The following is a 12,192-nucleotide window of genomic DNA, read 5'->3' on the forward strand; positions in this document are numbered from 1 at the left end:
AATTTTCCTGCCCAAATCTTTCTTCAACAAGCTGGATGCCATTATTATGCCGTTTAAATGGAACTACAAAACACATAGAATAAAAAAAGAACATCTATGTAAACACGGATCCCTTGGTGGACTTGCACTACCTAACTTTATGCATTATTATTGGGCATCAAATTTAAGAATAATTTACCTCTTACTGGATGATACAGCGTTACTCCCCCATGTTCTGCAGATGGAGCGGGAGGACTGCCTTCCTTACTGTGTTGGTGGAATATTACTTTCTCCTACTCCCTTGACAAGTGCACACTATAACTATAACCCAGTGATCCATACCACAGTGCGAATTTGGAAACAAATAATTAAGCACTTTAAACTGAAATCATTATCAATGAGTATGCCTGTTACAGCTAACCCCTCTTTCCTTCCATCATGTGCAGACGGAGCCTTCAACGTGTGGCAGGAACTGGGAATTTGTAAATTAAAAGACATACTCAAATGACACCTTCATGTCATTTCAACAATTAATAGATAGATTTGGACTACCGTGCAGCCATTTTTTTTAGATATCTTCAACTACGAAATTATATCCGCACACATCTGCTGCAGTTTGAAAGCATGTCGTCTGACACCTTGGATAGATGCCTTAGTGATAGCCGGGGGTTCGAACAGAGTCTCATTATTCTATAACTCAGTACAGGAGATGAGTACACCTTCAACTCACTCAATTAAAGAGGAGTGGGAAAAGGAATTTGGGATTTCCGTATCGGAAGATTTTTGGCAGGAGGTCTTACGCAACATAAATATGCTTTTTATTAATTCCCGTCACTCTTTAATTCAGTATAAAATTGTACACAGGTTACATTGCTCAAAGGAAAGACTTCACAAAATGTACCCAGACTGCTCTCCTCTCTGCGAAAAACGTATGACACATTATGGAAATCTGTTAGATAGTTTTGCACTTTGTCCAAGGCTTCAGGGTTTTTGGTGTGACATTTTTACTTACCTCTCTAATATTTTTAAAAACAAGATTGAGCCAAATCCAACAGTAATTATCTTCGGGATCTCCAAAGAAACACAAAGTTTACAACATTCTCAAAAAAGGTTTATGTCATATGCATTGATCATCGCAAAGAAACTGATCCTGCAGCTTTGGAAAGGCAAAGAGGTTCCTGTGTTAAAGATGCGGCTTGCAGAACTTACAAATACTCTTCACCTTGAAAAAATAAGATATACCATGAATGGCAATGTGAAAGATTTTGAACTAATCTGGCACCCTTTACTTGCATATCTTGGGAAAATTTAAATTTTTGGCAGTTGGGGGATCGGGGCCCATAGAGGGTGTTGGTTTTTTTTTCTTTTGTTTGTTTTGTCTTGTTTTGTTTAGAGAAAAAGGGGGCATAAGTTCTATTAATTTGTAACAACTGTGATACTTGCTTCTAATAAAAGACATTTGAAACAAACCTTTAACATATATAACGATTGCTGTGAAACTTTAAAATCAAAAACTTTTCAAGATGTTTCTGAAAAACGATCCGTTGAAATCTGAGGGAAAGTTTGAAACTGAATATCTGAAAAACTATCAAAGATAAAAGCCTGAAACTTCACTGCTCTTTCTCGTCATCAGAATAATTCAGGATCTGTGATTTGGGATGTCTCTGAGCAAAGGGCTTTGATCAGTGGTTGTTGACAATTGTTGACAATTCAGATTTTGACTGATTCTGATGAAAACTCCAGGCTGTTATTTCTAGGGTGTTTTAGATATTCTTGTGCAGACATTTTCAAACTAATGACCTGAAAGTAGGTCGATGGACTGTTTTTCAAGGACACACATCTAGAAGTTTTTGATGTATGAAGCTAAAATTTCACAACACAAATTAGTTCTGTGAAAATCTTATGGAACAACGTCAAGCCTGAAATGTTTTAAAATGTACTGATTTCAGGAAGAATGACCACCTGGACAAACCTCAGGTCATAAATCAGGGGACTAGATCTCATGAATATTTTACAGCCTGTCTGAGAGCTCAGAGCTGGATGTGGAGTCTCTACAGAGTAACAGCATCTCAAAATGGCCTTAAAGCTCATGTTGTCATGTTTCTTTGACCAATCAAAACCACGGTCTGAGACACATACCAGATAAGAGTAACTTTCATGCCCCCCCTCCCCCCCACAGGGAGAGCACAGAGAGGCCAACCTGTCATCAGTGTTTGAATGCCGCAGAAACGTTGTTTTTTTAAATAGTGCCTTTTCCTTCATCAGCTCATCAACTCTAGTAAATTGAAAACATTATGAAAGAAAGCAGCTTCACAGATGTTCAGGATCAACTCTGATGATGCCTTTGTCTCCAATGGCGTGTCCAGCGGGGTGGCCTGGGGGGGCACAGGCCACCCCCCAAACCAGACTGGCCACCCCAGGTGCCACCCCAAAGGCAAAACAATAAAATTCAATCAAATATCCGATTATGTTTTCACGGTGACGCTCAGATATCCGAGTGTAAGTGAATGCAGCATCGCTTCTGCGCTATGCGCATCACGTTAGCAAAGGTAGGAGAGCCAAGCACGAAAGACGGCACTGCAGGAAACAATTTTTCGGTGAAAGAAAATGAGGACAGAATAAATGTCCCGGTAAGTAATATCAAGTTTGTTGAGTTTAGTAAACTTCGGTGAAATTAGAATACCAAGGAAAAAATAACACTTAAAGAATTATTGCAGCTGTGGAATATTTCAGACAGTATGCTACTGAGGGCAGCTAACATAAGAGTTATGAGTTATAAGATATAATCTAAGTCGTAACATTGCTGTATGGAGCTGCAGATTTGGTTGCAGGTTAACATAGCTGGACTGGCCATCGGGCATATCCCCAGTGACTTATTTTTTATTTTTTTTGTAATGGCATGAACAATGAGAGGTGGTGGATTGGCCAGATGCAGGTCGATGTGTAGAAATAACTCCGTTGTTTGGTGGTGGCTATGGCGGGGCTTCCACAGAGGCAACAGGTGGATGAGGGAAGGGGAGGCAGGAGGAGAGCCCCGAAGCAGCCACCAGTCCAAGTGTCAGGTGAACTGAACTTCAGGTAAGAAGTTATGACCTGCAGTCTCTCTGGGTCAGATATAAACCAAGTTTAGGTGGAGTTTATTTTCATGTTGCTGACTTTTTACTGTCAGTTACAATAACTCATACTGCGTTCTAGCCAGTTTGACAGAGTTTTTATACAGCTGGGTGGGTGCTATGATGTTACTGATAGTGAACTTTATTTTATTCATAAAGTTAGTAGAGTTGCCAACGGCTCCTTAAAAAAATGGAATGGTCCCTCATTCAGAGAAAATATTACACGTTTCGTATTGAGCTGAGAAGAGACGCAGTTTGTCCCGAACTTCAGCTAGAATGGAAAAAAGACACAAAGCTGGATTTATTCTGTCTTTATGCTGCACAGCTGCCTCTTCTCTCATTCTCTCCCCCTCTCTCTCCTGTTGCTACTTCAATCATGAAACTGATCAGTGATCAGCTGATCGGCTCTCTTGTTTGTTTATCGCCCACTTTGCGCCAGAAAGAGGAAACCAGCGGATGTTGCGCTAAACAACAGCAGCACGTTTAAGCTTGATCAGCTGTTGTTAGAATGTATTTAATATTAATTTCTAGTATCAGCTGATGTTTGCTGGAGCCACAGCTGTAAAGCTGCTGGTCATGATGTCTGTTTAGATATGTGGTGAGAGGGAAACATGAAGACCACCCACCAGGATCCTTTTTTATGTAGCTGACAGCTGGTAACTGTGCAGGGGCGGGTCTAGCAAAGTTTTGCCAGGGGGCCAGGTAGGGAATTAACAGGGAAAGGGGGGCACAAAGAAATACTTTTCTTTCTTATTCTCATTTAAAATACCTAGTTTTTATTAAATAATTATCTAAATCTTACAACCAAAGTTTTTATCTGACGTAAAATGTATAGAAATCATACATATACCAACAAGACTGTACATCACTGTCACAACAGGGTTTGTTTTCATTCAAAGTCTTTATGGCTTTAATACCTGGTGGGTCGGTCTGTAGTAAAAATGCCCAATTTTTTTGTCCCAGTCCAGCCCTGCAGGTTATACTGGCAGTGTCACCATGCCAGCTGACTGTATTTTATCATCAGCCAGTGTTGTTCTTTATCAATATTACCAAAGTTTACCATAAGGCAGCATAGAAAGTATTTACTTGCTTTCAGGTTTTATTCAAATGTTAGTCTTTTCAGTTGTTTCTCCACTTTTTTCCTGTTTCAAAATCAAACACCAGTTTGTGAGAAGATTATCTTCTTTTTTTAACAGGCAGATAAAGTTTTGCATTGGAACTGGCTAATTTGTCAATTGTTTGTTACAAATGTTCGTATTTTAATTTTCAAAAATGTTTTTGCCCAAAACATATGTGCACTATATGTCAGTAAAAATACTATGCAAATATTGATGTCCTTGACTGCTGAATAAACACTGACAAAGCACTGATTGTATCTCTTGTACTTTATCAACGCAGTATCTAAAAACTTTGCACCGTAGTGGTTAAAATCTCATTCTAATAAGAGTTAAAAGTGCATTTGGTTATTAGGTTTATAGGATTATTGAATTATGGTTAAGGGTTGGTAGAATTTTTTTTTAAAACATTATCTGCCAATTAAATCTGCCACCCTTCTCCAAATCTGTGCCCCTACCTGGCCCCCCCAACAAAAATTTTCTAGACACGCCACTGTTTGTCTCCTCCTCAGCCTCAACTACACACTCTAGACCAGGGGTCCCCAATCCCAGTCCACGAGGGCCGGTGTCCCTGCAGGTTTTAGATGTGTCCTTGATCCATCACAGGTGATTTAAATGGATAAATTACCTTCTCAACATGTCTTGAAGTTCTCCAGAGGCCTGGTAATGAACTAATCATGTGATTCAGGTGTGTTGACCCAGGGTGAGATCTAAAACCTGCAGGGACACCGGCTTTCGTGGACTGGGATTGGGGACCCCTGGTCTAGACTCTCGGTAGGAGTTAAATAAGAGTGTCGCTGCACGGCCCTCGGGGCTGATGTGATGGTGGCGTTCGATGACAGTCGTTTAACTCAGAGTGGCAGAAGAAGAAAAGCTCAGTGTTGGTACTCGAACACTCCAGAAACAAACAACAAGCTTCATTGAAAGAGAAACAAAGAGGAGAGGAGGTCAGCGGGCAGCAGAGACAGAGAACAACAGCCAGTTCATGGCCTGGCCACAGCAGCTGCTTTGTTCTCCAGCATCAGGCCATCAGCCCCTCATTGAGCATTCATGTCAATCAGCTGCTCCACCCGCAGAGCAAACACGCTGCTGGACAGGTCCAACAAGGTTCAAGAACACAATGGAGAAATGCACCAAGCCCCCAGTATGTCAGTCCTTCATATACGTTCCACAGACACATGTGCTCAACACTGATACCAGATATGTCCCATGATGCTTTGGGTTTTAGACCAGGTGCAGAGCTTTAGTAACACACGATCAAAAACAAGGAAAACACCATAAAAATGCAGAGTAATTGATTTCCACATTTTTAGGGTTGTTGTTTTTGTTCTGTATAGCCAACACTGAAAACATTGTCATCTTTTCACATTTCCTCTTTAGTTAACCCGTCAGTCTAAGTTTGCTCTTCATCATCATCTTCCTGATGTAACCGTCCGCACTGTATCTCTGATTCTACTCTTTTATATATCGATTTCATCACCTCTTTATTTATTCTCGTTTACTGCTCACTTCATCTCTCACCCTGCTCCAAATCATTGATCCTGATAAATTGTGTTGGCACCCTCTGGTGGTCACAGTCTGCAGCAGCAGCCTTCTGTGGTCAGCTGACTCTGAAGTCTGAACCAATTAAATCAGAGGAAGACTGAAGCAAACTGTTTCTCTGATGATGAGAACAGTGGAGGTAAGTGCTGTGTGACGGACTTTCCACCATGTTATATGGACCAACCTTTGACCTCCCCAAAGGAGGACTTTTGAGGATTTGCATTTTTTCCCCTCTCAATATTAAACACCTTCATTTTGTGTTTACTTGTGTTATCTTTTCTAACACTTAAATTTGTCTGACGATCTAAAACCTTTAAGTGTGGCAAACACAAAAAGAGGACGTCAGGAAGGGGGCGAACACTTTTTCACACCACTGTAACTCAAAGGATGAACCAACAGCCAGTCTGTGAGACACAGAGGGATATGTAGAGTTGGATATCTTGAGACCGGTCTTGCTGTCTCAGATTGACATAGTGGTCGGGAGATTTGGAGTCAACAGTATCCATGAACGTAACGTTCGATAATGTGCCGTGCGCAGAAGCATCAGCTCTAAGAGCCGTGCTTACAGAGCGCTTTGTAGTGAATCAGAAGAGTCGACTCCCATTGAGCGAGAGCCACTCCTCACTTAATTTCCTTTGGCTGCTCAGCTCTCACACAGTGGCTCAGCTATGCTCCAATCCCTCCATATTGTGGCCAATCACATGTGAGGATATAGGATAATATCATTATGTGAAAAACAGAGAGGGTGAGAGACACGACAGTCAAGTGGAGCATACGTCTGTCCTCTCAGTGAGTGATTGAGACAGTAGACAGCGGTGAGGAGGGCTGTGCCAGTGCAAAAACACATACAGTGGGGCAAAAAAGTATTTAGTCAGCCACTGATTGTGCAAGTTCCCCCACTTAAAATGATGACAGAGGTCAGTAATTTGCACCAGAGGTACACTTCAACTGTGAGAGACAGAATGTGAAAAAAAAATCCATGAATTCACATGGTAGGATTTGTAAAGAATTTATCCGTAAATTAGGGTGGAAAATAAGTATTTGGTCACCTCAAACAAGGAAGATCTCTGGCTCTCACAGACCTGTAACGTCTTCTGTAAGAAGCTTTTCTGTCCCCCACTCGTTACCTGTATGAATGGCACCTGTTTGAACTCATCATCTGTATAAAAGACACCTGTCCACAGCCTCAAACAGTCAGACTCCAAACTCCGCCATGGCCAAGACCAAAGAGCTTTCGAAGGACACCAGGAAAAGTATTGTAGACCTGCACCAGACTGGGAAGAGTGAATCTACAATAGGCAAGCAGCTTGGTGTGAAAAAATCAACTGTGGGAGCAATCATCAGAAAATGGAAGACATACAAGACCACTGATAATCTCCCTCGATCTGGGGCTCCACGCAAGATCTCATCCCGTGGGGTCAAAATGATCATGAGAACGGTGAGCAAAGATCCCAGAACCACACGGGGGGACCTGGTGAATGACCTGCAGAGAGCTGGGACCAAAGTAACAAAGGTCACCATCAGTAACACACTACAACGGCAGGGAATCAAATCCCGCAGTGCCAGACGTGTTCCGCTGCTGAAGCCAGTGCATGTCCAGGCCCGTCTGAAGTTTGCCAGAGAGCACATGGATGATACAGCAGAGGATTGGGAGAATGTCATGTGGTCAGATGAAACCAAAGTAGAACTTTTTGGTATAAACTCAACTCGTCGTGTTTGGAGGAAGAAGAATACTGAGTTGCATCCCAAGAACACCATACCTACTGTGAAGCATGGGGGTGGAAACATCATGCTATGGGGCTGTTTTTCTGCCAAGGGGACAGGACGACTGATCCGTGTTAAGGACAGAATGAATGGGGCCATGTATCATGAGATTTTGAGCCAAAACCTCCTTCCATCAGTGAGCACTTTGAAGATGAAACGAGGCTGGGTCTTCCAACATGACAATGATCCAAAACACACCGCCACACGGCAACAAAGGAGTGGCTCCGTAAGAAGCATTTGAAAGTCCTGGAGTGGCCTAGCCAGTCTCCAGACCTCAACCCCATAGAAAATCTGTGGCGGGAGTTGAAAGTCCGTGTTGCTCGGCGACAGCCCCAAAACATCCCTGCTCTCGAGAAGATCTGCATGGAGGAATGGGCCAAAATACCAGCTACTGTGTGTGCAAACCTGGTAAAGACCTATAGTAAACGTTTGACCTCTGTTATTGCCAACAAAGGTTATGTTACAAAGTATTGAGTTGTATTTTTGTTATTGACCAAATACTTATTTTCCACCCTGATTTACCAATAAATTCTTTACAAATCCTACCATGTGGATTCATGGATTTTTTTTTTCACATTCTGTCTCTCACAGTTGAAGTGTACCTCTGGTGCAAATTACTGACCTCTGTCATCATTTTAAGTGGGGGAACTTGCACAATCGGTGGCTGACTAAATACTTTTTTGCCCCACTGTAAATATGCCCGACACCCGTAAACGAAGCAGCATCTGGCTGCAGTTTAAAGACTTTTTTGTCTCCGCCTCAGTCTTGGTCTTGTCTCAACTTTGTTTTAGTCTTGACTCGGTCTGTCTTGGTCTCGATACCCTCTGGTCTTGGTATTGTCTTGGTCTTGGTTTAGGCGATCTTGACTACAAGTCTAGGAATATGTTTGGTGTCTCTGGAGACTTCATACGTTCTCCAGGTTAATCTGATTTGATTATTGAGAGATAAGTTGGCAGCTTTTATTACTCCATAAAAAAGAGAAATAAAATGAAAAGAAAATCAATGTAATGAACATTATATTATTTTATATGACAGAACAGAACACACCAATATTTAGATCACACACTAAAAATTGATTGAAATGGTTAGTAATGGAGTTACTAATGAGATAATACATGTTTATTGGAACTTTTTGGTTTCTGGATAACTAAACACACCCCGGGTCAAACAGACCCAGGAACATCATTGGTGTACCTGAGCAGGGTTAAAAGGTGATTCTGAGCTCATCTTCTCAGTGACTGCTGTAAAATAAAATAAATAAATAAATAAAATTATAAATGAACACGCAAAGCAAATTATTGTGCAACAGTTGCAGAACAAAGAGGGAATAATGCAAATGTACACTTACAATTTAAAACAAGATAAAAACGTGTATTTATTAAAACCGAAGAGAAATTTGGTTTAAAAAAACCAAAAAGAAATGTTTCTCCTAAATTCAGCCAGCAGACAGGTTTATATATTTAAGGTTTATAAACTTTGTTATGTATGTCGAGTATAAAATGTGTCCATGTGCATGTGTTTGACTGTATTAGACCTAAATCTGAAGAAGATATGTGTTTCTACTTGTCCTACATTAGATATATTAGTATATTTACATTAGCTAACGTTGCATAAACAGTCTGACTGCAAAGCAACAAATGAAGCTAAAAACAGACAAACTGATGATGACTTTGTACACATGATGAAGACAACAGGTGTTATCTTACCTGTTCAGTCTGTACCGTACTTTTCTGCCATCTCTCTGAGACAACTGCACAGATTTTGCACAGATATGAGATCTCATGTGATTTCATGATATCACAGGAGCTTCTGCCTATGAGTCACATGACCACAGCCTGGCTAGATTGTATCAAGTTATATCAACATGACTGAATTTAACAAATGTTAAGTAAACTGTACATGATTTAACTACTTTCATTGTGAAAATTTATAATTGTTTTGTTTAAATTACACTACTTGTTAACAAAACCACCAAATTTCACTTTATCTCACTCCACTCAGATGTCCAACAGAACAAATGTTAATGAATAATCTTAAAACATTAAATTCAGCTAAATTTTGACTGAGCTAAATCAGTGGCTCATGCCCCACATGCCTCTGTTAGTAAGTTTTGTTAGCCGGGTCTGTTTATAATAATGGATTGGATTTATATAGCGCTTTTCTAGGCACCCAAAGCGCTTTACAATACCACTATTCATTCACTCTCACATTCACACACTGGTGGAGGCAGCTACAGTTGTAGCCACAGCTGCCCTGGGGCAGACTGACAGAAGCGAGGCTGCCATATCGCGCCATCGGCCCCTCACCAGTAGGCAAGTAGGGTAAAGTGTCTTGCCCAAGGACACAACGACCAGGACAGAGAGCCCAGGGATCGAACTGGCGACCTTCCGGTTACAGATGCGATTCCCAACCCCCTGAGCCACAGTCGCCCTTTTCGGTGTGAAGCCAAACGAACTTAAACGTTTTAGGATAAACCGAGCAGACAGTTCACTCTTTAAGCTAAGTGTATTTATGGGAGCCAAACAGCTGCCCGTGGACTGTGGTGAAGACACAGACTCAACCATGCTGTGCTGAAGTTTGTCCTTAAAGCGCTCTTATCCAGTATAAACCACTAATAATGAGACAGACAGTAGATGGAAAAGTCCTCCTCCTGTTTCTTTTGTTGTTAACTGCCATGGTTTGTTTTCTTTCTGCAAGTGTCCAGAGTCAGAAGAGACTGAGAAGGTGAGAGGAGATGGGACACTGGCTCTCCATTCTTTGCCATTATTCGCCTCTTCCTCAAAGCCATGCTCACCTCAGCTATCAATGTACCCGCTCCATTCCAGTCACACCTGTCAATTATCAGTTTACCCTCACTGACCCACGGCCACGTCCAGCTCTAAAAACACTTTACTACGAATAAATCTGTTTTCTTAATGAAACACTGTAAAATGTATGTGCTGTCTCTGCGTTTGAGTCCAGTTTTTCCTGTCGGCCTGTGACACTGCATCCCTGATGATACACCAGGACAGATCCAGCAGTGTGTGAGGAAGAGGAGGAGAAAAAGGAGCCAGCAGCAGCTGAGAGATGGAGAGGAGAACAGGGGGAGTACAGACAGCCGTTCTCTGTACTTGTTAAAAACAATTAAAATACATTCTAGATATTTCCAACACAAAATATAACAGCTACCTATACAGTGGCAAATACGTGGTGACAAAGAGAATCCAGATCAACTGGAAAATAAGACTGTTTTTGTAAAATGAAAAGTTTTATCAATGTAGCAGAGCAGTGAGTCCCTGCTGCTGCTGCTACTGGACAAACACCTCCTTGTCCATGTTTCTGTGTCTGCAGACTGCCAGGACAGGATGGATCTGTTAAGGAGGAAAAGATGGACAGACAGCTTTGATAATACTTTGATTTACCCAGAATTCATTTAATGAAAATATTGTTTTCAAAGTGGGATTGTGCTGCTTTCAGTGGGAAAGGTTTACAGCTCTTCTAAATAAAAAAATGTAGCTACAATATGTTCATGAACCTGAAGTTTGCAAGTATCAGCATCAAATCATGAATGTGAAACTCATGGTGTTTCATGTGTCCTGATGCTCAGTCATCCAAGTAAACAAATGCCAAAAATGCTCATCTGGACATAGTGTTTTCTGGGACATGGTGTTTTCTGGGACATGGTGTTTTCTGGGGCATGGTGTTTCACACAAATATAAATAAAATAAACACGCTGTCCAACACATCTGTAGCTGCTGCTGTCACACATGCTCGGTGACAGCAGCAGTGTGTTATACCTTCTTGGTCTTCTTGACCTTTGAAGCCTGTCACCAAATTCCAGCAGATTCTTCACCAGGACCCTTTGTGATAGTTCAACCCAGGAGCGTCAGGTAAATGACGCTCCTGGGTTGTGTGAAATCCCAGAAATAAACCTTAGACAAAGTGAATCTGTGAACTAAGGTGTAGGTCTGTTAGGTTATGTTGCGGTGATCCTCGATTTGGGGGATTTGTGTTCATACTGGAGTGCAAAATTAAAACCAATAGAAGATGGACAAGAAACTTTCAAAGCCATCATGTGCTCAGTTTAGAAAAAATAAAAAAGAAGAGGAGGAGAAACGAGCAAAAGATGCAGGTAAGCAGATGTGTGATTGGATAATGGCAGGTCATCCTGAAACAATCAGAATCAGAATACTTTATTAATCCCTAAGGAAATTATGTGGATTACAGTTGCTCCAAGAAGAAATGGTAAAAATAGTAACAGTAACAGACTAAACTCCAAACATTATGTTACAGATTTTTAATATTAATTAGTCACTGTCAGTTGTTGATATGTCCTGTTCTCATTGTATGATGAATTATGATGGCTGTTTGCATTCAAATCACACTCTTTCTCTCTTCATGTGTGTGTTTCTCTGGTGAAATTCAGTCTGGTTCCGACAACAGTTTTATGTTAATGTACAATCCTTAATATGTTTTATGTGTGTGTGTGGAGGGGGGGGGGGGGGGGGGGGGCAGAGGGAGTGTTCGCCCGGGGTGCCAAACAGGCTAGGACCGCCACTGGCCCTGACAAGCTCAGCTGAAGCTCTTCTTCTCAGTTTCTCTGGCAGACATTCATAAATGTCTCTGAGCTTCACCAAAGGCTGATGGCTGGGTTTTGGCGCCCTCTCATGTCAGAAGCTCAGAATGCATGACTAAAGCTG

The sequence above is a fragment of the Mchenga conophoros genome, linkage group LG15 (genome assembly GCF_057382185.1).
Source record: "Mchenga conophoros isolate Kocher_MC1m ecotype Shallow Benthic linkage group LG15, M_conophoros_male_GT1.1, whole genome shotgun sequence".
NCBI lineage: Eukaryota > Metazoa > Chordata > Actinopteri > Cichliformes > Cichlidae > Mchenga > Mchenga conophoros.